This window comes from Calonectris borealis, chromosome 2, assembly GCF_964195595.1.
Source record: "Calonectris borealis chromosome 2, bCalBor7.hap1.2, whole genome shotgun sequence".
In the NCBI taxonomy this organism is placed as follows: Eukaryota; Metazoa; Chordata; class Aves; order Procellariiformes; family Procellariidae; genus Calonectris; species Calonectris borealis.
In genome coordinates this window covers 135641480-135667409 of record NC_134313.1, presented here as the reverse complement: position 1 = coordinate 135667409, position 25930 = coordinate 135641480, and the positions used below count along the sequence as shown (strand labels likewise).

General features: G+C 44.1%; 1 long non-coding RNA gene across 1 annotated transcript; it reads right to left on the bottom strand.

Annotated features, from left to right (window-relative positions):
- Positions 1-5234: 5234 nt before the first annotated feature.
- LOC142079419 (uncharacterized) lies at positions 5235-21987 on the bottom strand. The gene is made up of 4 exons (XR_012672660.1): positions 21962-21987; positions 19077-19245; positions 13851-15095; positions 5235-5523 (listed from the first exon to the last, which is right to left on the bottom strand). It is a non-coding gene; the product is annotated as an uncharacterized LOC142079419 (long non-coding RNA).
- Positions 21988-25930: the final 3943 nt, after the last annotated feature.

Here is a 25930-nt window from a genome sequence, read left to right as displayed (position 1 = left end):
GAGTCCATGTTGCTATTTTTAAAATCCTACTCTGTTGATCCAAAAAACTCATGCCGTTCCTAAGAAATGCAAAATATTCTGAAAGACTGATAAACATTTTCTTTTTTAAAAAGTTTTCCTCCAAGTGGTTTTTCACTGCCAAAAAATAAGTAATTTTTCAAACCAAGTAACTCATTTGGGGATAGTTGTTTTCGTATTATATCAGAGACCATTTTACGTTCCTTGTACTCCAGATGGTCCTAAAAAGCTACCTAGTACAACTCTGGTACAGCTAAGAAACTCACCATTTTGCAGGTGCTTCACCCTTTCCCAAACTGGGACTATAACCCCATGCCCTTCGTCTACTGCCGCCTTCTTCAGCCTTCCCCCCTCGCCCCAGCCCCAGCCCCATTGCCACCACCTCCCCCGGCTCCCCGTGCCCTTCTCTCGGGGCAGAAGCATTGCAGAGCCCGCGGAGAGCAGGCGTGGGAATATCTTGTGGCTGTCCTCTAGAGAGCTCTCCTGCCTTCCCGGGAGATGTAGGATGAGCCATACATTCTGGAGAAAATACACACATTTGGTGAGGAAACTGAACTGCTGGCGAGGACTGTTTGCCCAGCTCTGTAGCAGAGGAATAAATTAAACCTGTGGAGGCTATAAATGAAGATGGCTGCTGGTCTCAGTAGCCTTTCTGCATGGCAGTCTTCCACAGACAGTTTAGTCTTCAGTGCATTTCATATCCCTTTATTTTATCCATGAATGTCAATAAAAATACTGTTAGTACCAAAGATTGGCTGTAAATTCCCACAAAGGGGATGTTGTCGTGTGCTTCTCCATTCCCTGCCCAATGGAAAGACTACATACAGTATTGCCGTTCTGTTCTAGCAGCTTTTTTTTAACATAAGATACAGGGCAAGAGTCAGACCTTAAATCCAACAAGGTAAGGTTGATCTTTTAGATAGCTATATCCTGCTATACCTAAGCTTTTAAACTAATCATAGCAATACTGAGTCTAGGATAAGTACTCAATTAACTCTCCAGCTTTCTAGGAAAGTTTTGCACCTTCTACTGAACCTCATGCTACCATGAATATACTGCCAGAAGATGCTCAAGAGAGCTACTTCAAAATACAATGACCTCAGTCACTACATTTACTGCAAAAATCACCAGTATGGGGTCCTGGTGGAATCCTTTTTTTACTGCTTTCCGTTTCCAGTAACCTCCATCCCCAGGGCCTTGAAGGCAAAGAACTGGGAGCTTTACACCCATGCTAAGTAGAGGTCGAAGAGGGTCAGTTTGGTACTCTCCTGGCCTGCCCACAGATTAGAGTGTGAACATGTAGCATTCTCAGCCCCCTCATTTCCCTGCAAAAAGTGCTAAACTCCCCTTCCAGGAGAGGCACGCACGCAGCATGCTTGTGGATGACTAATACTGTATTCCATGTTGCAAATGTGCTTTATTCTATTGTCATTATTTTTTCCACAGTCAGCCCAAGAGTGATCCTTGTACTGTTTTATCTCACAGTAATGGGATAGTTTGGCAACAATATCGCTCACCAACTGTCGATGGGTTTTGCTTTTTCTCCTTCTAAAGAGAGGAGACATTTTCAAGTGTCCATTTACCGAAAGCCATGGAGTTGGGGTTTTTTTGCCAAAGAAATGGGTGAGTCAGGCTGCTAATAGATAGTACATGCAGATCTTTTAGAAGCGCATTAAGCCGTTACTGGGAAATAGCTCACGTCTGACTTCACAGCCTGACACAGCCAGCGCGGGCTGAGCAGAACACCCGTTAGCACATGAATCATGGCAGAACAACAGGTAGCTCAACACACAACGTTATGTCACACTTACATCAATGTTCAGGGTAATAAAAGAGAGAATAAAAATAAAGATTCAGAATACAACTGTATTATTCAGCCTGATTAGAAGCCAAAATATTGTGATAAGCCAGCCAAAAAGGACAAACGCCTTCACACACACATATTTCCCCTGCTGCCAGTACTGCCCCGTGGGGTACAGCCCAGGGAAAGGTAGTAAGTCAGAGAGAAAGATCACAGCATCCACTGCCCCTGTAAACCTTTGGCAGTCAAAGAGAGACTCTTTGCTGCAATTTGATTCTGCTACGCAGGAAAAAGAAGGTTGGAAAAAAGACAGTGCACATGGGAAGGGACTAAGGTAACAAACATTATTAGGGAGCATTTTCTTGTCTCTGTAACTGAGACTTACATGGGATGAGGACATTAGGAATGCCTGGGAGCATTTCCAGGCGCTGTGCTGCCTTGGTGCACGATTTGCTCCACTACAACTCTGATGGAGCAACTTACTCACCTCCTATCTGCTCACAGAAATACCCACCTGCTTTCTGTCTGCCAAAACTAGCCAGCTATCTTAATGTCTGCTACATTGAGTAGAAAGTCCTGAGTATAATTTATTCTAAAGAAACACCATAACACATTCAGAAGTGGAAAGACTTGCTTGTGGGGGGCAGTCCAGTGACTCCACGCTGCTGCTAAACCACCGTTTCCAGAAGAGCATTCAAAGGCACCATTTCCAGAAGAGTGGAGTGAGAAAGTCTTTCCTAAGGGGGTGACTCCAAAATAATTTAGGGGCTATTGAAAAGATGATTTCTGAGGGGCAGGATTCACTGGAAGAGACACCATGAGATTTTCAAAACTGAAGTCTAGATTGCCAGAGTTGTGTTCTTTGACATAATTAATCTAAAACAAAACCTAGATCCCTACGGGACGGTTACCATTTCCTGCGCATTGAATTCTGCAAGATTTTATTTCAGAGTCAGAACAGGTAAAAAGCAAGAGCTGTACCCAAGCTGTATGTACAGGATACTCTTAAGGACACTGAGACACAGTCCCCATCACTACTAAAAAACAAACTCGGTGGTCAGACAAGAGTACACAGCTTTCAGACCATTGCAGGGAAAGGTCACCCTATTTCAGAGGGGATGTTGGTGTATGTAATTTGTTTTTCATTTCAACTGATATTAAGCCAAACATTATAAAAGATTTAGTGACCGGATCCCTTCCTCCAGCATACTGCTGGGAAGCTGCAGCATTTAGAGGCTGTGATCTCACTGACTCCAAGGAAATCCAGCAACAGCATCAACAGCCAAAGAGATGGCAGCGAGCCAGGCCAGTTTCACTCAGAAATTTCTGCTGCTTGTGTATGCAGAGCTGTCAAAACCCTGGCAAGTGACAGTGAGGCGACATGAGAACTGGGGGAGTTTCACACCACTGCTCAGTGCTGGGGAACCAGCCCCTTCCCAGCCCTCTCGCCCCAGAATACGCTTTACCGAATTTATTTTTCAGTTAACCCTTGCTGTTGGCCAAGAAGAAGAAGAAGCCAGATTTTCTCAGTAAGAATTACCCATAAGGACAGAAATGTTAATGTTTCAGCAGCAAAGACCAGCAGTGTGACACGAGGCCAGCCAGTGCTAATGCGAGGCACTCCTGGATGTACAAGGAAATTAGGAAAGATGACAGCTTCAGGGAAAAGATGAAGAAATAGAACAAGTTTCCTTGCTGAAAGGCCCAAAGCCCCAAAACAGTCTGAAAAGCTGTGGTTACATAGCGTGGTACGTGGTAAGGAGATAAGAGAGAGGCTGGAAGTGATACTGGGATGAAGCAATCAGCCACACTCATAGGAAACAACCATGTTCCACGCTCTTCCAAACAAACCCAAAAAACTTGTAGGGTCTTGTCCAGTTTTAGCTGGTGTCTATAACCCTGTTACATTGCTGCAAAATAATCATTAAAAAAAAAAAAAGAAAGAATAGACTTGCACTGACAGACTTCTGAATACACAACTGTAGAGAGGAATGTGATGGTGCTTGCCAGCTACAATATAGGCTAAATATCTTCCAACTGTAACTCCTATAACTTCTTTCAGAGTGCCATCTCCACTTCTGTTCTAGCCTGCAAGACCTGGAAACTTATTAAAACACCACTTGTTTGAGATACAGTCTATGTTAACAGAGAAAATTCACAAAGCTCATTATCTTTTAAAAGCCGTAGGGAGCAAAAGTGGCTTGTAGCAAACCCTGAAGCTGGAAGAATGGAGCATAACATTTAGTGCTATGACAAAATGCCTACCACAATCCTAATGAATATGTGTTTAAACTCCAAACACCTGTTGGTCAATTATAATAGAGTGCTGTGAATATTAAGAAGAGTGTTTTTGTAAAGAGTCCAATTGTAATGAGTCCCGCTCTGGGTGACGCTGAGAAAAACCTGCTATGAATTGCAATGTGCTCTGCTGCTTTTCTGATTAGAGCTGGCTGGGATCCCTTAGCCTATGCTACCAGGGCAAAATTGCATATTCACTTTCAGCAGATGAAGCATCAGGAGTATGGTAACTTCTTTGAGAAATCCTGGTTGAAACACCATCTCTAGAAAACAGGCAGCAAATTACCCTTGGGCTCAGGTTCATTGCATTTTATGATTAACCTCCAGGCCTGAGGTTTTCTTACCTTTAATTCTAATGTTAGACATATAAATTTAAATTGTCACATGGCTTGAATTATCAGTAAAGATATGTGCATGCAAAACATCAGTTAAATACTTTTGAAGATGTATATAACTGTAAAGTGGGCATTTGAAATTAGCATTTGGCCTCAAGGATTTTCATGTGGGCTTTGACGCTAACTCATTAGGTGTCTTCGGACAAGACAGCTTGCATTTTGAATTCCCTGCCTGTACAATGAAGGGAATGACTGTAGTTAATCTACTAGGGACTATCAGTTTGATTAATTATTGTAATATCACTACAGCTAGCAGCCACAGAGTCAGCCAGGCATCGCTGTTTCTTCACACACGGGAGTCACCCCAGTTCATCACAGGAAAAGGAAGCGGGAGAGAACCCTGCACAATCCTGGAAAGCTTTGAACAACAGCTCTTGCCCTCGCTCTGGGAGAAGTCACCGCCATGTTCTCTTGCATTTTGCCTTTAGCAGGCTTGCTGTTATGCTGACGAGGCACGGCTCTCAAGAGGCACCTTTGGGTCAGTAATTCAGTGAGCCATCTTCAGCCTGTGAAAAATCAGATCATAGAGCTTAGGAAATTGGGAAGGGCGATGAGGGGATTACATTCCCTTTTTTCTTTTCGCTGGCTTCCCTGGAAATACGGTAAGTGCCTCCAGCATTTCAGCCAGCTGCAAGGCTTGTGGCTTCTCTGTTTCGTTCTCAGCAGGCACATCTGGTTTCTGGTCAAGGGATGGCCCTTCACCTTCCCTTTTTCCTCCGAAACGAAACAAAACAGGGACATCTACAAAGTGATGAGAATGAAACCATTTCATTCACTTTCAAGGAGACTGAGCGAGGTTTCCTGAAAAGTAGCAGGATGTGAAAGCAGCAGCAGCAGCACTTAGGGCAGAGCTCCGCGAGCCTCTGCAGCGGCTGCGCATCTTGCTGCAATGCCAGACTGCCCGGGGAACTTCTGTTCATTCAGCACACCTCTTCTGATGACATCTTACACCAGTTCGTTGCTTTGAAGTTATTGCCTCTGACGTCCAATGTTTGGCAAGGGTGGTCTAATCTGAAAAAAAAAAAGAAAAACATTCAGAAAATCAAATCTGTTTCTTCTTCCGTCCATGTTTAGGATATTTGGAAATTTCACAACAACAATTGCCAAATTTCATTCACATTCCCCCCACCTTCCTGACCAGCTAACTGTACTCCAGACCTCGGATACAGTAGATTCGGCTCACATCCAGACATCCATTCATCCTAACCTTCTGTTTGCAGCAGTGTTGTGACAGCAGTTTCTTGTGTCAGGACCGGCCGGCTGGGGAGAGCGAGGGGGATGAGATAAATATGACAAAAGGGCTGTTGTGACACCAGCTTTGTACAGAGGAAATTAGGGATTGTGTTTCAAGTACAGCTAAATTGTGATGGCTCTCCAACGTGTATACAAATGCTTATTTTTCAGTAACTATGATTTTCTACTTGTACTACTCTGCAATTTTTAAACTTTTAATCATGCCCTGGCCACAAGTCTCTAACTGAGAGTAACTTTACCTTCCACCTGCAGTGTCAGAAGTGACAACACCTTCCACCAGACTGCAACATTTGGCCAAGCTGTGGTGCCTTCGGGTGCCTGACGCATGCTGATGTCCTGCGGCATCAGCTACGTTATCTTATTACGGGCAAGCTCGCAGATTTCATTGGATTGGCTTTCCGCAGCGTCTTAGCCAAAAAAAATAAAAACCCAACACTTTTCTCTCTGAAACACATGATAAATAGAAAAATAAATCACTGTCCCATATTGGCACCTGGTTTATTAAAAGCGGGATTTGAGCCTCATGCTTTGCTTTTGAATCCGACCTGCTTCAGCACATACCGTTTGCTATTGCTGAAAATAGGTGCCTCTAGCTCCATGCCTCTGGAGGTCGGTGAGCTCCTCCGTGGCCTTGCTCCACAGATGAAGTGTGGTCAGCCCAGAGATGTTACGAATCCAAAGTGTTTCATAACACTCGAGTGAGAAAACGCGGCTCAGGACCCGGATTCCTGTCCTGGCTCGGTCGGGGCTGGGCTGCAGACTCTGGAAAGTTTATCTGCTGATGTCAAGAGTGATTTAACATGTGACAGTGCATGGAAACTGGCTGTGCAAGCTGTTGCAACATACAGTAAGAGCAGCAAAGGCAGCAGGAGTACTACAAGCACTTTGCTACCACAGCAGTTCACGCCAAAGAAAATTCCCATAAAAAGCACTTACAGCCATCCTCTGGCAGAGGTTGGTTAATAAGATGGATAGTAAGTGGGGTAACTGGAGGTTCCCTAAGGCAGCCGTGCCTGTTCCCATACCCCAGAGATAAGGCTGGGTGCGAGCAGGAGCCAGGAAAAAGGGGGAGGTGATATAAAATGGAGGAGAATCCACGTTTTCCATGACCCGGGCACTTTCCTCAGGACAGGAGAGAGCAGAAATCAGAAGCAGGTTTGCTGTTTCTTCTCTGGGTTAAAAAGGGGATTAATCACAAGGGCAAAATGCTTTGCAATACTGTGACTCAGCAGAAAACGTTACTTGCTTGGAAGCGGCTGGCGGACACAGCCAGGACACAGCAGTGAGTCAGGGAAACCTGGGATTTGGGCTGCTGCCTTCACCCTTCCCTCCAGCCTTCATTTAACCATCTGAGCATCTGGGAATAAGGCGATCGCTTCTAAAGAGATACCTCATGTTGTCTTGTGTAGCCGGTATGGATTTAAACCGCACAGCAGAAACAGAAGTACAGACGACGTTATTCCCCTTTTCGTGAAGTGCTTTTTGGCACTGATCTTCCTACGGCAGCTCCTGTGGCATGGTCCTAGCGAAACAGGACGGTGAACCACAGATGAGCCCTCCAACATGTACAGGAGTCTAAATTCATAGTAACACAGACCTGGATCACCAGCTTTTCCACAGGAAAAAGAACGTGAGGAAGAAAACCTCATATCACCGCAGCCCTATACTCTCTGGTATTTTGGGGGGAAGATCCCTCAGAAAAGAGGATATACCTTCTAATAAGTCATGTGTTAGCTTTTCCGAGAACCACCACAAGGGCGCTGGAGCAATGAAGCGTTTTTCCAAGACGGTCACCTAACTTGACTTTTCATCTCATGGAGTCAGAAGAAAACAGGAATAAGTCTCATCCCCAAGAAAGACATTGCGAGGGTAGGATGCTATCCAATTGCTCTCTCCTGTCTGATTTACTTAAGTGGTGCTGCAGGGCAATGAATGGTACCTGAGTACCTGAGTACTAACTCAGAACATGAGTTAAAGGAGCTTTTCAGACTTTTAGGCTGTTCTGCTCACCTTTTAGGAAATGTTAATTTTCCCTAAACCCTTCAGATGGACCTACATAGTGTTTTTCTTTTCACCGTTCGATGTTACACGACAGTCCGGAGACCCCAGCCAGAAGTAAATCTCACAGTCAGTGACAGTCTGTAACTCACCAGGAAGCTGACTTCCCCCCCAGATTTTATAACCCAGGATACAGACAATAGGCAGCAGGTAAATAGGAAAGGGAAACTAAGTAAAATACATAGCCTAAATAAAACCTAAATAAAATTAAATAGCAGACAAGGGAAAGGTGATACACGGTGACAGTGAAGGCAGGTGTGATTACGTGACCTAGTCACCTCAGAGACCTGGGTAATTACAAGCTTTTTCTGGGTTGTTTGTGTGGCAGACAGCATGAAAAGGTAGGATTTGGTGAAGAAAAAATAATGCTCTCATGAATTTGAGATAGTGCAATATGCAAAACTGTGAGGTTTTTTATTTACTGGATGGATTCATGGATTTACTACAAGTCCATGAAACTCAAGCTGGGATCTGCAATGTTATTTTCATCAGTCATGGTGAACAATCACTCTTTCCTTGTTGCTGTTCTCTTTTAAGCCTCGTTGCTCAGCACTCTGACATCTGAAAGATTAAAATGAGTAACGCTGGTGGGTTTTCTCCCTCAATTTCTGCTGACAAACCCTCGCAATGTGTTAGAATACACTGTTGGTGTTGGGCCACTGCCAGAGGATGAGCCAAGAAACCGGCTGCAGAAAGCGTCACCAGTCCTTACAGCTGAAATTACAAGAGTGAGTTAAATTCAACTTTGCAATCATTAGGCACGACTGCATAGTCACAGATGTAGTCAGTTCAGGCTCCTGGCTCAGGCCCTGGTTTCTGTCCTGCCTGAGCAGCACAGTTTCCAACCCAGGCTGCCAGAGGTCATCCAAGGACCCACCATGACTTCATCGGTGTCTCTCCTGGGGACAGCTGTGCACACGAGCTCAAAGTTGCCCGTATCTTCTCCTCTTAGGCGTCCTCTCTGAAAAGTGGCCCTCTCTTCAGCGCTAACTAAAACAGAGGCTATAGCTTACCACGTGTTAGGGTGGGGTCTAGGAAGGGTCTATGCCAAAACAAAAAGATACCAATAATCCCTCCCTCCCTCCCGCATTGCTTTTTTCCATCCTTGTTCATCTTCTTCCCCCTCTCTTTTGCCCCCTCTCCATCAGCAGCACAGGCATGAACCAGATCTAGAAACTGTTTCAGCTGAAATCCATATCTCACCATGTGTTTCTGTTTGTTGGGGGCTTTCTGTTAGGTTGAATGCACATCAAAATTCAGTCTAAGAAAAAATTAGGCGGCCATTCACCAGTCTACTGACTCACTTGCGTTGCCATTCCTTTGCTTTCATCCAAAGGTACAACACTGCTCCCCAAAACCTCAAAATGAACTGCAAGAAAATACCAGAGACATAAAAAAACCTTGAACATCTCTACACAGAGTTTTGTTTGCTAGGTAGTTTGAAATTCATGTCCCTGTGTAGTTCCTCTCTGTCACCCAAGGCTGGTGTATGTAGCATACCATCACAGGCTCACTGATGCAAGTGGCTATTCATAAACTCTGAAAAACGTGCCAGGCTGGAAGAAAAGACTGACAAATCATCTCAGAGGCTTCTGGGCTGTAACAGGGTGACAAGGAGCTGAAATTATACCAGATGTCTGTCCCAAAGAGCTCTAGTCTTTTATTTCACTATTTGATGTGAGGGTTAATCCTTTGAGGTCTTTCCTAAGCATGGTAGCAGCGCCCGGAGAATGAGTTTGTGGTCCAGTGGGGGAAGGACACAGGCAGAAGGGCACGGTAGCAAAGCAGCAAGCCATAATGTTCAGGTGTAAAAAGAACAAACCCTGGTGAGTTTAGGCTTCTGGTCTCCTCCTCAGGGCAGACCACCCACACTCTTGGGCAAGTCTCTCACCTCCTCATCTGTGAGGTTTATGAGGTTGGGCCAAGGAGAGCGCCCTAAGGAGACCAGGGCTCTTACCACCAGGACCACCACATCAGCCTGGGCAGCAGCCCAGAGAAGAGCGAAGGAAGCACCCTGGCTTCCTTCAAAAGCAGTTGTAACACCCATGGGAGATGGCCCCATTGCTGTTATTTATGCTTTTGAAAATCTCTCCCTACCCGTTTACTAATTCCCAAACACACTAGGAACATTACTGAATGGAGAATCCCAGACTCCCTCACACAACAGAAGACTCTAAATGCAGCCTAGAAGCACTATTATACTTTTCTTGAGGAATTTTCAATTCTTGAAAGTTATATGACTTTCATTAATCCTTACTGTGCATTAGTACCATGAATGGCAGAAAGAGAAAAGAAACATTTGAGATTTTATGGAGCAAAAGCCAGCTATATCAGACTGACACCAGTAAAGATGTTTCCTCAGTTGAAGGGTGGCCCGAGGTCCTTATGTTTGCTTGACAGGGTGTTTAACTTTGCTGGGCCCATAATGTTCCCTGCATATTTTACATTGAAATAAAATAATATATCTAGCTGCCTTGTATTTTCCTCCTTAGCCAATTTATCTTCAGGAAGAATGACTACAAGCACACTGAGGGCAAGCATTTCTTTACAGTCTCATTCACTTTAGAGCCTCCTGAGCTCCCAGTACTTTGTTAAGAGTTCCAGTACAGGTGGTACCGGTATTAGAGCCATAATACCCTCAGAGTCCTTAAGGTGAACTGGACTTTCAATAATAATAATAATAATAATTAAAAAAAAAAAATAACAACAACAACAACAACAATAAAGCAATTGTCAAGCCTTGTGTTAATAGATGGGAGTTTGAAAAACAGCTAAATATGCCCCAGAGGCCCAAATACAGCAAAGCAAATGTAGGAAGAAACAAATATTTATTATATATTTAGCCTCTTGCTCTCTGGGATGCTTGTTTAATGCATGGTGTGAGGGTGGCAATGCCACTATCGTATTCTCCTGACAGGATTCATGCTATGAATCCACCTGCAGTACAGAACAGAAGTGGACAAATGGGATTAGCTAGTTGAGTTCCTCTCTTTAGGAGGCTGGGAAATAGAGTAGAAAGGTGGCGACTTTGTCTGAGGAGGCTCAAGTGGAGGGGGAAGAAAAGAGGTGAGGATCCTCTCGCTCTTCCCATTTCTAGGCAGAATCCCCCCCTGACAACCCCTTCGGCAGCACCGCGCGCCCCGGCCCCCGGGCTGTGCAGCAGCCTGTGCCCCCACTGCCATTTTGCATAGGGGATGGGGAGGGTATTTTTCTTTCCATTTTGGAGCAGTAGTAAAGAGAGCATTTCCTTAGCTGACTTGCACTGTGGCTCCTGTATGTTATTTGTGCCGTCGAGTCCAAAGAAGAAGGCAATGAAAATGTTTGTCAAGGTAAGAGCCATTCAGTGCAGGGGGTGAAGCGGGTCATTTTTGCGGACTGAGGGGCGGAGGGACATGTTTTAGCAACCCTAAGAAAGATCAGTTCTTGTAAACTCGCCTGCAATGATAGCGAAAATGGAAGAAAGATAAAGCGTTTTAAAATGGGAAAACTTTAGCTTCTTCACTTGCCAAGTTCTTCTTTTCTCAAACTATGTAAGCAGACAGGCCAAAATGAGAATAGGGCTTGGTTGAATAGTTTGGAGGGGGTTTGTATTTTCTTTTTTTCATTTCATTTTTAAAGTGTGCATTAACTTATATTTCTAAATGAAGTGGAAAGAATAATAAGCAAAACTTGTTCTCTAAAAACAAGCATGTAAAATGCAAGTGAATTTGTTTTGGTTTTTGCTTTTCTAGGACTGGGGCCTGGAAATTGCATTTTCTTTTCTCAGAAGACTTAGAAAGCAATTCCCATTCCAAAAGCAGTTACCAGTTACAGTTTATCCTGTTTGTTTTTCAAGACAATATGAAAACTACATTTTTAAATGGCAGAAATAGTTTACCAGCACTAACCATTTAATTGCCAGACAAGAGCCATAGGCAAGTAACACTATTGTGAAGTCTGTAAAAAGGACAACATGAAAAATTAAGTATTAGGTGGCTCATTTAGCTTACAGCTGTTCTGCATCTTTATCGAGCGGTAGTCTATGTCAAAGAATGACAGTTTTAATTTCCTTTGCCGATTGCTCTGTTTAGATCACTTTGACGCAGATTATTGCTTTTACAAGAACATAGTCCAGCTGGAGGGCAAACATCTCTCCTAATAATTTTTCTTTCATTTTTTTTTTCTGTTGCTCCTTCACTGTGTGTGGTGGAGGTGCAAAGTCAAGTTGTATAACTTGGGTTTATAATAGCTATTTTGATATTTTTAGGCGTTCAGGTGTAAAGTCTGATCCCTAAATTACAGGGCTGTAATTCTAGCTTAGTCTGGAGAATGATTTCATGAGGTAATAAATGAAATGGCAACTGGACTAAGCAGGATCGAGAAAACACTTAAAGCATGGATTCAATTTCAATGGATCTTAGGTGTACATTTTAACTTCTGTGTACATTTAATTGTTGTCTTGAATAGAGGTTAACTGAAGCACAAGCTCCCCTGACCTTGAGGCTATGGAGACTGTGCTTACTGGAGCCTATGCTTACAACCCAGATAATTACACTGAAGTGACTGGTGTCTGTTATGATGCAGAAAACAGCACAGCAAAATCTGACCCAGAAGCTGAAACACCCATTCAAACTTCCACACCTGGCAGTGTATCCTCAACTGGCCCCCTTTTACAAGCGGATGTTGGTAAAGACCTCATTCGCTACGTGCCATCTCAGACCAGACTCTCCTGAAAAGACCCCGTGCAGCCAGATGCTCCGAACATTTAAAGCTCCACACCGTCCCCTACCTTCTTGTGCAGGGAGACTATCCTGCATCCATCATCACCAACAGTCCTTCCCCTGAAAGCCAGTCAAGGGAGAAGAAAGGACCGACCTACCACGGACCGCTGGTGTTTCTCTAATAATGCTAATGAAGACTTTGACTTCTCCAATGCAAGCATGGGACAGCAGAATGGAGAATGCATCCGGCGCATTAGGTGATGTGACCAGCTCTCTGCCGGGTCGCATGAGAAGGGCAGGTCCCAGGGCTGGGTTGCAAATATGGACCGTGCCTTCCGGTGGTGCGCCTAGGCTATGGGTCCTTGCTATGCTGCACCCTCTGGCTGCTGTGAAGTACCACAGCTGTATTTGGCACAACTGGTCAGAAAAACAAAGAAAGGTTGTGGCAGTGCATGGCAAAGGTGGTAAATACAGGTCTGGCTTGGGGCGATTACAAGGTAGGAGCCAAACCAGTCAAGTTACCTCTCAATGCAGTAGATTGGCTCAATAAGTTCATGCCCAGGCTCTTCCATTTCTTAGGCAGTTTGGCCAGGATTTGCTTGCTTTAATGTGGATGCCAGAAACTTTACCAAACATCTAATGCAACAACTGTGCTAATGAATTAAGTGTGACTAAAACCATTCCCAGGCACTGAAGCCCATATTCACATTATTAAACCATTTTACCTTCCAAAATAGGATGGGTGCTCACAAACTGTCTATTAGGAGTGGTCATTGATTGGTCCTAACCCCCAAACCATGCCCAAAAAACTGTTTTGGAGAGTGATATTTGCCTTAGCCTGAAGTGGGACCAGGTATATTCTGATAACTGAATGACATAGTGGCCTGAGTCTCCTTGCCCAGGGACACCCTCTGGCAGCCTCTGGCATCTTCACTAGTAGAGACACAGCCTGCCATTGATTCATTTCATTCATTCTTCTCTTTCTCTCAGTATTCAAATTCTCCTGAAGCGATGTTGGCCTCTCCCAACAGTGAATGCACATCAGGAACACAACTGCCATCTGTAGTAATTATCCCTGCTTGTTAGATGTGTCTGAGGTCCCTGAGATCCATCCACCATGCAGCCCACATGAGGCTGGTGACGCTGCCAATGGCTGACTCTTCATATAGTGCTTGGATGAAACCTCCCTGTATTCCTGTGGGCTCACTTCCAACCTGATCCCCAGGCACTCCCTCCCCTTTTGCCTCCACGCACAGCGAGTTCAGACCAAACACTTTCCTCTCTCTTCCTCTCCATAAAGGACTGTGCACCAGCCGTGACACTTACCTCCTGAGGTGGCACTGGTCTTTGCAAGGCAGCGGTAGTCAGGTCCAGCACTGGATTCAAGCCCTTGCAGAGGAGTCCTCGGCATCCCAGAGCTAGTACAGCTTTCCTTTCACTGTTTTTTGGGTGCACTGCAGCAGCACTGTCTTCAAGTTACATTGCATCCTCCACTAAGACAGACAAGCCTTAGCCAGAGGGCGCGGGGGTGGAGGACAGACAGTCCACCTGGGAAAGGTGGATCAGGTAGGGGAAGGTCTTTGGGATCCAAAACAGGAGATAGACGCAGAGACCATATTGCAGGAGATATATCCAGAGACCACTTGCGACTGAGTGCTCCTAAAGCTGAAAGGAGATATTAGAAGGGGGAGTAGCAAGGACGCATTCAAGAGGTGATCCTCAAAGACCGGAGGGTTCAGAAGAGGATGCAAAGCAAATTTTTAGCCACTCAGAGTATCAATCCCACTAACTATAACTGTGGTGAGAAAGACAACATGTTCTGACAGGAAACGTGTGCAAAGTAGACATTATCAGAGGCGAACACCTGCAGCTGACTGAGGTTATTGCTTATGAGACAGCTACTCTCTGTTGACCGTAGTGGAAAAAGGAAACAAGCGTGACAGGGAAGTGGAAGAAAGCATTTGAGAATTCCTCTTCTGTACAAGTACAGACACATTTTGGTTTTCGCTTGGCCCCTCTTGCAGCGTCCAACTGCCAAGCTAGCATACTTCTCTATTGCCGTGTTCTCGGGTGTCAGGCAATCCAACCGAAAGTGCCTGACGCCTTCCCCAGAATGACGTGCCTTCCTTCAGCATATGCGTAACCGCCCGGGGTCTTTGAGCCACTGGAGAGATGCCAGCCCATGTGCCGTTGTCTGCGTCTGGGCTATGAACACAGGGCATTTCCAAATGATTCAAAGATTTTTTCCTGGGGAGGTTTTTGTTTCAATGTTCAGACCTGTGTCCCTGCCCATGGCCGTGCCGGGAGAGCAGGGCATCTGCCACCTCAGGAAGCAGCCCCCCTGTACATGGCCACACAGACATGCTCTGCATGCAGAGCTCACAACGCAGGCTGACAGCAGCGATACTGGTGTGTGTGCTGCAAGCAACCTGGGTCACACTGAGCCACCCACGCGATGGAGACGGTCACCTGAGAGGCAGCAGACTGCAGGGTACCAGGAGACAGAAAGCCATGCCCTGGCTCTCGGTGCGAGGCTGAAGAGGTGCGTCCATGTGCAAAATCAGAGAAAAGCTGCAGGGAGAGGATGCAGAGTTAGACGCGTCTTGCACGTATGGCTGTCTTGCACCTCGCAGGTATATAGACACCCAGACTTGCAGCTTTTTAGGGTACATCCCATTAGCCATACCAGGAGAATGGCATCATGACTCAATGAAAGTTTATGTTTATATTTTGGATACATAGCTTAGGGCAAGCTGAGCCTTAGTCACTGGAAATCACACAACTCATTGTGTACCTCTTTAGCATCAGAAACAACAGTTGTAGCTCAATCTACAGATTACCAAAACCATATGAAATTTTTCCTTTCAGATACAAGCAAAAGCAGTGAAAAAGATATCCATTCACATGAAAATATCTTTTAAATTACTCAGTTTTCCCCTTGTATGTTTATTTTTTGCCTGCTACTTCAATGTAAAAAAAAATACTCTTTTAAAAAATATGTTTTCCTGGGCATCCAATTATAATATTTCTACTGAGCTCAGTAAAGTATCAGCCTGGTCCTTGCACATATGTTTCTGTGTTAATAGTAGGTCTACTGGACTAAGAACCAAATTGCCTGCATTTATTTCAGTGGAATGACACTGGCAGAAAACGGAGTTACAAACAAGAAAGGGATCTTTCCTGCTAGTCTCGGGGATGGATGGACCTGATGAATCAATTGCCTCTTTCCCTTAGAGGTGGTCCTACCAACTCACGTAGGCTCACTGGGGAAGACGAGGAGTTAGGGAGAGAGGGCTGAGTCAAATCATTGTTGCTGACTCTGCCCAGGCTAGTGCCCCGGTTTTTGTAAGCTCTATAATTCCATGATTAAAAACTTAAAGCCAGGTCAATTTTGCTTCCCCACTTCATTTCACTTTCTAAATGATTTAGGAGAGGCTGTGCCATTTGACCTGCCAAAGAAATGCAATTTTGCGAATCTCTTTAGCAAATCTGGACTTCTCCTGGCCTCCTCTTTCTCCTTCTTCCCTTTAATTCTCTTTTGATTTTTTCCTTTTCCCCCACTCCTTTTCTACATCCTCATTCTGCCTCAGCTGTACTCTTTTTCATTGAAAAATAAGATTTTTCCCAACCCTCAGCACCTCTTTTTGTTCATTACTTGGCCATTCTCAGCTCTCCTGCAAAATACCCTGAATCTTGTGAAAACTATAATGAGGAAATGAGTGATAAAGACAACCAATAAATAATTTGCCACGTTCCTCTATCCTGTATCAAAAAATGCTGAGAAAGCACCATTGCTGCTGCTAAGCTGTGAGACCCAAATACTGAAAGAGATAGCAAGACGTGTTCTGTCTTGTCCCTGCATGTCTTCCCTGTAAGGCTCACAACCTGGAAAGAACACCCTGGTCCTCAGGTCTCTTCCCTGCCTACCACCTACATGTACAAAATAATCCTGTTATAAAGGTCTGCCTTAGCAGCATATTGGGTTTGAGGACTTTTCCTTTCTGTCCTTCTGCTTCTCACTAATGTGCTGTGAAAAGTGTCTGGGAGCTTCTTCGTTCTAATGGATCATGGGATCATTCAGGTGAAGGCGTCTCTGGAGGTCATCTGGGCCACCCCCTCACTTAAACATCCAGTTCAAAGTGGGATCAAGTTGCTCAGTGTCTCGTCCAGTCAAGCTTTGCACACCTCCAAGGATGGAGATTCAACAGTTTCTGAGCACCCGTGCCAGTGCTTGACCAATCCCACTGCGAAACTTTTTTCTGGTTAGGAAATTTGTTCCATAGTTAGGAAGCACTTTCTCATTTGAAACACACATTTCTATTCACAGCTAGATTAGTCCCATGTGTTCATTGGTGTCCTCTCTGGCATTTACGCTGCTAATAGGAAGCAGTCTTGGTCCCTTCTGAGGCTTTGTTTCGCTAGACTAAACACAGCATCCACTTCCCAGCTTTTTTCCAGCACAAAGCTCTCCATCCCTCTGACCACTCTGGGCACCCTTCAGGCTCAGTCCATCTTTGTTTAACATAGGCAATCAGAAGTATGAGCAAAATTTAAATGAAATCTCACAAACATTTCTGAATTAGGGCAGTAAGCTTCCCTCTTTTCTGCTGGATATACCTCACCAAGCCACTCTAAGACCACATGAGCAGCACATCCACCGTATACACCAGGGTCCTTCCCTTCCACAGTTATTTCCATCCAGCACATTTGCTGCCATCGTATTAACACTCAGCAGCGCTCTCTCCCTTTTACCCAGCTCTGTGCACACCTAATCCCTGTTTTCTCACAGCTCGCTCATCACTGCATCCCACAAGACTCCCTGAAAAGGCTTAACTGAAAATCCCAGGACGGAAATGTATGTTTCCTTTGTGTAGGAAATAGCTTCTCAAAGAGCCTACTGGGCTGACACAATCCAACATTGTAAAGTCATGATTCCTTGTATCCTGTTCACCTACTAACCTCTATTTGTCCTTTCACTCAAAATTTTCTTGAGAGCTTTGCATACCATTGCAGCCAACCACATAAGACTGCCTGGGTCACCTCCTCTCCCCACCTTCTTAACTAAAGGGCCTAGGTTTGCTTTTCTTCATACGTCTGTAATTGTCCTCATCTGAGAGGTTTGAAACTAAGAATACTTGCTACCAGGGCTGTGCTTCCATGTACCAGTCCCTCCAAAATTCATAGGCACACTTTGCCCCACAATAATCCGGGAGTTTTCTGGACAAATGCCAGACTCACTGTATCTTGAACAGCAGAAAGGGCAGAAAAATGATGACACACTTGAGATCCAAAATGACTTATGGTCATCCCAAAAGTGTGCAAAAAGAGACAAACTGAGCAATAGCTGGCAGTATGTTCATAGCTGCGGAGGCAGTAATTTCTTCAACTATATCTCTACTGTCAGAGCTTATCTATTAGGTCATGGGCATCCAAAACGCTGTCATAGGTCTGCAGTTTCATTTCTGGAGTTACTAGCTGGAAAACCAGCGAGGAGAAGAGGTGAAATCATGGATGAGGCATTAGCTACCAATCGGCGAGATTTCAATTTCCTTTTAATCTCTTTCTTTGTTGAGACATGTTCTGTTTATCCCCATTGTGTTATCCTTTTCAATCAGCATTCCCAGCAAAACAGTTACCAGCACTGCTATTATAGTACTATTATAACTAAAATAGTTTTGCAATATGGGGAATATCAACACGATGGATTTTGTTGGCCTCCTCCCAATCTTCTTGAACTCTTCTTGGACGCTTCTTGAAGTGGCAAAAATCCCTTGGTACAAGAGGTGCCTATACAAGAAAATCTTTTCTCATGTAACCTTTAAGAAATCTACACGTAGAAATAGTTTTTTAAACAATTTTTAATGTGATACTCCGCATTTAAACAGTTTTACTTTCTAAGTTCGAATACAGTTGTGAATAAAATCCCTGATCCTCTGCTCAAAACATACTATAAACGTCCTACCACATGTTGAATGGAAATTCTGAAATTTCATCCTAGTAATTTAAACCAGACCTAACTCTCTCATCTGCTCAGTCCCTTACAAAACTATCATTAAAAAAACCCAAAACATCACAGAAGAAAAAACTGCCAACAACAATAACCCCAACCTTCTGTTGCAGCTCAATGGTAAGAACACTAAGCTTAAAAGCCAAATTTTGTGGGCACCACTCTTTAGTTAGGAAAAATGGTATGAATTGTCAAAAATTAGATTTATCAGTACTGTAAACTAACTGTAATGAATAAGAAAACTGGAAAGTTAGAAGTCAGCAGAGAATGTGAATGTGAATGGTTAATAGGATAAGACTACACTATTTACGTAAAACCGACTATTTACAGTGCCTATGCATGATGTTTTATGCCAAGAGAACACATGCCTTTTTCTCCTGGCACTCTCTTGCTCAGCCTGTAAAGCTTTAATTTATTTTCGGGAAACATTTAACATATTTCTGCCATGTTGCATAAAATTCTGCCTGAGAGAAAGGTAACTAGATCTGCTGGCTCCGTGTGTCCTGAGAAATGTGCACTGAAGCTGAAGGCTTCAGACAACATACCTTAAAAAAAGCTTTGTCGTAGCAGAGCCCTGGTCCGGCGGACATCCTCCTCTGTTCCGCTGCTGTGTGGGCGTAGCGTCACCACCAATGTCAACAGGGTTACTCAGAAACACCGGGCTAAGCACCTATTTGCAGATCTTCCACATCTAAGACTGTGCTGTGAAAGGAGCTGGAGAATTGGAAATGCGAACAGAGACAAATATCTCAAGCTAAAATTCAGAGCTTGGCCTTTTGGTGAACATTTAAGAACAATTCCAGGGCACGTGAAGTGCCCGAGGCCATCGCGTGGCTCCTTTCAGAGCCAAGGCTAAAATTTACATTAGAGACCATCCCTCTACCAGAGTTTCTCCTCTACAAAGTGGAGTTGCTGTCTGTCCTACATCGGAGAGAGGAGTCGATTGCTCCTCGCTCTGGGTCTGTAAAACACCACATTGAGTTTTCGGCAGCTTTGCTGTGAATCAGCTCGAGGGAGCTGGAACCCAAGGGGTGGGAATGCCCCCGGGGTCTAACCAGCTCCAGCTCCCCCTCGCTCCTGTCACTGTCAGAATAGCTGACATACAGTCCAGCTGTCTATACTACAGTATAGTATAAATACTGTCTATAGTATAGGTATGGATAGTATAGCTGAAGAAATTATGCTCCTTTTCTGCATCAGGAAGAGGACAGCTAGGTCACTGAGGATGATATTCAAGATGACAGGAGCCGTGGTTCAGAAAGTCTGCCACTGTGGCTTCTTAATTATCTGCTTTGTGGCAGCCCTCGGTTCCGACCAGGCCCTACGGCATTGCACGGGCAGGTCCCGATGCCGGCAGTCCCTGGCCCCGGGGCATTTCTGTCATCCACGCAGCATTGCTACCAAGCTCCAGAGCAAGGGACATCATGAGCCGATGGTCCCCTATAATGATCAGTTACATGTCACCTAATGTACAGTAAGTTTGTAAATAGCCACCTCTTCAAATGTGCCCAATTTTAGCAAAAAAAACCCATTCTAGACTCTCATTTCTAATTCACTTTCTGATCAAGACAAGAAAGCTGAGCAGCTATTGCAGCTGTCCTGCAATTTGGAGACACTAGGAGCCACTCCTGATTTTTTAGAGCATTCCCAGCTAAAAAGGAGTATTTTCTATTTCATGTAAATTACTTCTGATTTACTAGAACCATTCCAGATCACTGAAGGGAAGAAAATGAAGGTGATGGAAAACTGTCACTGATATTTCTTTTGCAAAGTAGCCGTGGCTTGCTGTAGTGTAACATAAGGATGCTTTTCATGTGACCTTTTTCTTCCTGATAAACTCTTGCTTGAGAATGGCAGGGTAGAAGCACTGAAGCAAGAAGCAAAAGAGAAAAATAAACTAGGAAAGACCAGAAGTAGAACAAATACCTGCACAAGCTCTCCAACGGACTTTGCCAGTGCTTTACCAGGAAAAATATTCTCTGATGCTAACCGAGAAAATGTCATCCCATGGTTTTTTCAGTCCAGTTCAAAGTCAGGGTGACCTGAAATTGTCTACATTTTATAGTGTGGTGCTGTATAAACACTGAAAGGGAGCCTACCGCATGCGCACAAAGGAACATCCTAAGTAAAAGCTGATTTGGGGGAGAAGGCATTTTGGCGAAGGAGAACCTAAGTACATGGTGGGGTTTTGAGGATACAAAAAGTATGTGTATCAGTAGGGAATAAATAGCAAACTTCAGGAGTATCAAGAGACATTGCACTGTGAAATTACAGACTCCTACAGATGTCAGGAGGATTCAGGAAAAGGCCCTTATTAAACCAATTAAATGTTTTCGAACTAAAAAAAAAATCATCTGTTTCAAAATCTTTGAAAAAATGTATGACTTCTGGCAAGTGGCTACAAAAAATTTATTTCAAAACAAAAAGCTTGTCACTCCAGAAAACCTGGGACTTCATTTTGGAATTATGAAATGCCACGGTCCCATCGTGTACTTTGTGACATTTCATCATTACACTCTTCTTGTTACTCCAGGCTATGTCAAGATTACTAGGGCTTAAGGGGCTAACTCAAAGGAAGAAGTGGCAGAACAGGCAGAGTGGCTTTGTCCCCTGGCAAAGAAGCGTCCTGCGTCAATGGCAAGCAAAGGATTTCAAGCAGATGTCATCTTATGTTTGGGACCAGTACTTCCTCCTTTTCTGATATGATCTGACTTGTTCTCTCCCTTGTGGTAGCTCAAAAAATCAGATATATTTCTTACTGTGCTAGCCTTTGTTCTAACGGTACTACTTTTAGAAAAGTTTTCTCAAAGATGGATGAGAAGGAGCTGAGGCTCAGAAGAAAGTGAACAAATTGTACAGAAAGAAGGAGGGATGGTAGAAGCCATTTCCCACTTTATCCATTTGTCTCTTTCCTTTTACGTGTAAGACAGTGTCAGGTTCATAATGAATTCAATAGAAATGTTGCCATTGAGTTCACCCTCTTACAGTAACTTTACCACACCATTAAGAAAGTTTTAAAAGAGCTTTCCCTCTGTGTGACACTGATCTTGCCCTTTTGAGAAGCAGTTCTTTTCATTACCCCTGTGACCAGTTCTCTGAAACAATATACAAAAATTTGCTCGATATGGACAAAATAAGGGAGCCATGAAACACGAAACAAAAAGTAATGGAATTCTAGAGATGTTAAAGAAGCCTCCCACGCATTTCTTATCATCGTCAGCTTTGTTTTGCTGACTGTTTGCAAGCTTTTCATTCTGCAGAGGTTCTCAGTAGACCCAAGAGCACTGGAAGCCCTGGCTGCACCATCTGTCCACATGCCAATGCTCCCTTCAAAAGCTCTGCTTTCCAGAGCTCATGAAATTTGCAGTCTAAAGGGTCTTGCGACCCCATCGCATTGCTTAGGAGAAAAAATTGTCAGCTGTGGACTTACCTATTCAGATGGCAAAGCATGCACTGACAGTCGTCTGTGGCTGTAAAACTCTTTGGCTTGACTCTCTTTGCTCTTCCATCAGGCAAGAGGAGTCCTGTCGAAATCAGTGGAGTTACAACAGCATAAAACATGTGCAATGGCTTTCCGTGGGCAAGAGGGCAGCGCTGGCCAAAAAGACCATTCAAGGAATAGCAAATATGTCCAAAACATAACCTGGAGCTGAAAGCAGGTGGGGAGACAAAAGTCCTCATGAATTCAAATTGAATTTAGCTACTAGCTTTGTCTGTTAATAAGAAGTGATGAACACGTCAATGTCTTAAGACTTTCTCTTTTTTTAATCTGGTTTCAAGAGTACGTGCTGCTTTGGAGATGTGAGAGGTGAATGTTATTTTGAGATGAGGTAAAACATTTTTCATGTTCGACACAAAGCCACAGAGATTTTTATTATTTGTTATTGGTACGGTCCTAGGAGTCAGGCATTGCAGCTGGCTCCATCACACCGACACAAGGGTTCCAGCAGACATGCAGTGACTCAGATCACAGAACGGATCCCAATGAAAATTGTTTTTTACTACATTCCTTTGGTGGCTTAGTTTCCAACTAGATCCTTTCCCCGGTCTGACCCAGCTGCTCAAACGCCAGCACTGACACACATGGGAGGTGGTGAGAAAAAGTGACTCGTGGCAGAAGTCAGACTATGGACTGGCAGTGACACTCTTTTTGGTAGCATCTTTCCCACATTGATATCAGCTCCCAACAGTTGTGGAACCACATGCTAAATGTCAGGCAGAAAGCAGCAGATTTCACTAAACAGGCACATGGCACCCAGGCTAAATGGGAGACATAGCACTTAGCTGCTAACAGCATAGCAGTCTCCAAGGAATGTCTTCTAGATGACTTTTAAAAAGTCCTTTTTTAAAAAAGAAAAAAATTAGTAGAAAATAAAATTTTAGAAAGTAGCAATTTTACAAAATGTATAAAATATGCAACTTCACACCAGAAATTTTGCATAGACTATTACAAACACATCAAATACTGTGAAATGAAAAAAAAAAGTTTAATTTATCCTTTCTTAAAAGTGCCTGTAATTCTGACCAAACAGTCTCTCTGTTCATGTTTGCCAACGGTTATTGTATTCACAGGGAATAAAGACGATACACTTTGCTGCATTCACGTAGACATGTTTTGAAAGACTAAGCACTTCATCCTGACAAGTCCAGATAGGCAGTATCAGAAAAGAGTAGACCATAGAAATCCCAAGATTTGAGCATTTATAAATAACAATGAAGAAGATGAAAGTAAGAGCAGCAGGGAGCGACGCTTGATGCTGCAGAGCTAAAGTACGAAGGGAGATCCCTCCCCACACCAGAATTGCCACTGTCACATGTAGCTGCAGGCGTAGGGAAGAGCCAGGGAGGTTTCGGATCAGAGCGGTTCAACTAGACCGCTTCTGGTTTTTACTTTTAACTTTTGGTTTCCCATGTATTTTTAACATCAGCGGGGGGAACGGAGTACATTCTGAGTTTGCGACGAGCGATACCAGGGGACTTTACAGCGAGCAGCGCCTGACTGGGGCAGGCAGAGCGGCGGCGTTCCCCTGCCAGGCACGGGCAGAGCCCCGCCGAGGAAGGGGTAAGCGAGAGCTGGTTTGTTGCACACGGAGCTCTTGCACCAGCCTGCAAGAAACTCCAGGGAGAGGAGCTTTTGCCCCTCGGAAAGCAGGTGTCTCTCCCTGGCAGCCAGGACCCTTTGCCGGGGAGGATCTGACACCCAACCCTCCTAGGTTTCACCATACAGACCAGCTCTTCCTCCCAAAAGGCAGCCCACGGAGGAAGCGAGGCCCTCGCCCCTGCCCAGGCTTACCCAACAGCTCTGAGGTCACAGCGCTTCCTGGGAATCACTTTCTATTTCTGCCCAAGGGCCGAATTTCTTGCACTGCGTATTTGGGCAAACATCGCCTGGCATCCAGGTCAGCCCACCGAGGTGGCACACAGACTCCTGACCTTCTCTTTCTGACAAAAAATGGTTCGCTTTAAGAGGAGGGATTAGAAAACATCTTGGCCAGGATTATTCTTAGAAGTTGGGGGACTTTCCTGTAAAGTAGCAAATCCGAGTTCATAATCCCTTTAGATAGGGAGGGATATGATTGGAAGGGATATGATTCAACAGCTCCCACATCCTGGTTGAGCAATCTAAACAAAAAGCACCAGACCATCTAATTGGCCATCTGAAGGAAAAATCTAGTTGGACCTAGACCCCTTGAATACTCTGGTGATAGGATCAAAGTCCTTATAGCCAGCCTGGCCCCCAGGATACTTTTGCTTCAATAACAGCCGTGTGGGAAGAGCGAAGACTACAGACCCAGCACAACCTATTAATCCTATTATAGTGTGCTGGCACATAATTAGAAAGGGCTCCCGCTATAGTAAGTAGGTTGCCTTTCACAAATTCAGTTTAAAACAATAAAGGAGTTTGCTGGAACTCACCCAGAAAGGAAGAAAGACCCAAAAACCCCAATGTGTAAGGCACTTTCTCAGTAATGATATTCAGGTTTCTCAACAAGATTGTGAGGCCAAATGGATGTCCAAAGTGGCAAACTCCGCAGCAGCTCCACCGTGTCACTACAGGATCCTTGAGCTAGAAAACCTTCATGAAACCGCACAACAGTTATTGCTGGTGCATAGTCCATTTTGGTTTTCTAGTTACCCATCTCCTAAGAAAAATTTCCAACATATATAAACTGCTAATGAAATGTTATCTCCCGAAAGGAACATACTGAAGCCTTGCATCTGATTCTGGCAATGGAGTTACAATACTTTTATCAGTGGCCCTGTTAAGCAGTACTACCACAGTATAACATATGTAAAAGATAGCCCTCCAGCTGGGCAGTCTACGTGTCTCATTATACTCAGATGGGATATAAATTACATCTACCCGCATTCAGCTGTATTTCCCTATTCTAAGCTCTGATGTAGAAATAAAGCTCTCCGAAGCATGAGAAGTACTATCTCTTGCGTCATTTTGCATACAGTGGCAAAAATAACCGCTGATACCACCCAACTTCTGTTCTCAGTGCAGAAAGAAACTGCTGCTATCCAGGAAAAAATACAAAAATATCGTTAAGTGGCTTGCGTTAGGTGTAAGGTAATTTACAACGTCACAGAAAGGCAATCACCAGGAAAAGCAGAACGATGATGCATGGCTAAATGCCAGGCTGAGCGAGACAATAGTCTGGTAAAGAGATTCTGGGCACCAAAAAATTAGGCATGAATGAGGGTAAACACATTTAGATCTACTGGTCTGTCTCATTGAGCAACACATCCAGCTTTTATGTAAGAGTGAAATAGATCCCGTGGTTACTGAACTGAACTAGACTTGGTATGCATTCATAATTACTTTATGGATAAATGTTGATACCCTTTGGTTTCCTTTGGCACTGAGCAAGGTCCTCAGAGAGAGAACTTGCCTTTTGAACGCTTTGTAAAACACAATCTACACCTAATGTACTATGTTAAAAGTAGCAAACAATAAAGATAACAATCATTTATACCATTCCGTACCTCCTATATACTCAGGCTCCTCACTGTGTTCTCTTTTCAGCTTCATCATTTTCCTGGTGACTGAAAAACCTCCCTCTTCTCCTTTGTCATACAACTACTTGGAATTTTCATCTTTCATGCTTAGAAGAGAGCTCAAAGGGAACCAAGAAGTTCCTTAAACACAAGTCGAATTTACAGTCAATTTATTTCTAAAAGGGGATGGAGATTTTCTATAAAAGCACAGCCCAACAATAATTTAAAACACAAAACTCATAAAAATGTGATCCTTATCAAAAAAGGGTGTTGACATAGTGGGTGATAATCACAAACAAACCAAATATAGTTAGCGTACAGGTATCACGCTTGTGAAAGACAAAAGGCCACTGGGGTATTTCTAACTCAGCCCGTTCTCCGCTCTGGTGCCCCACGC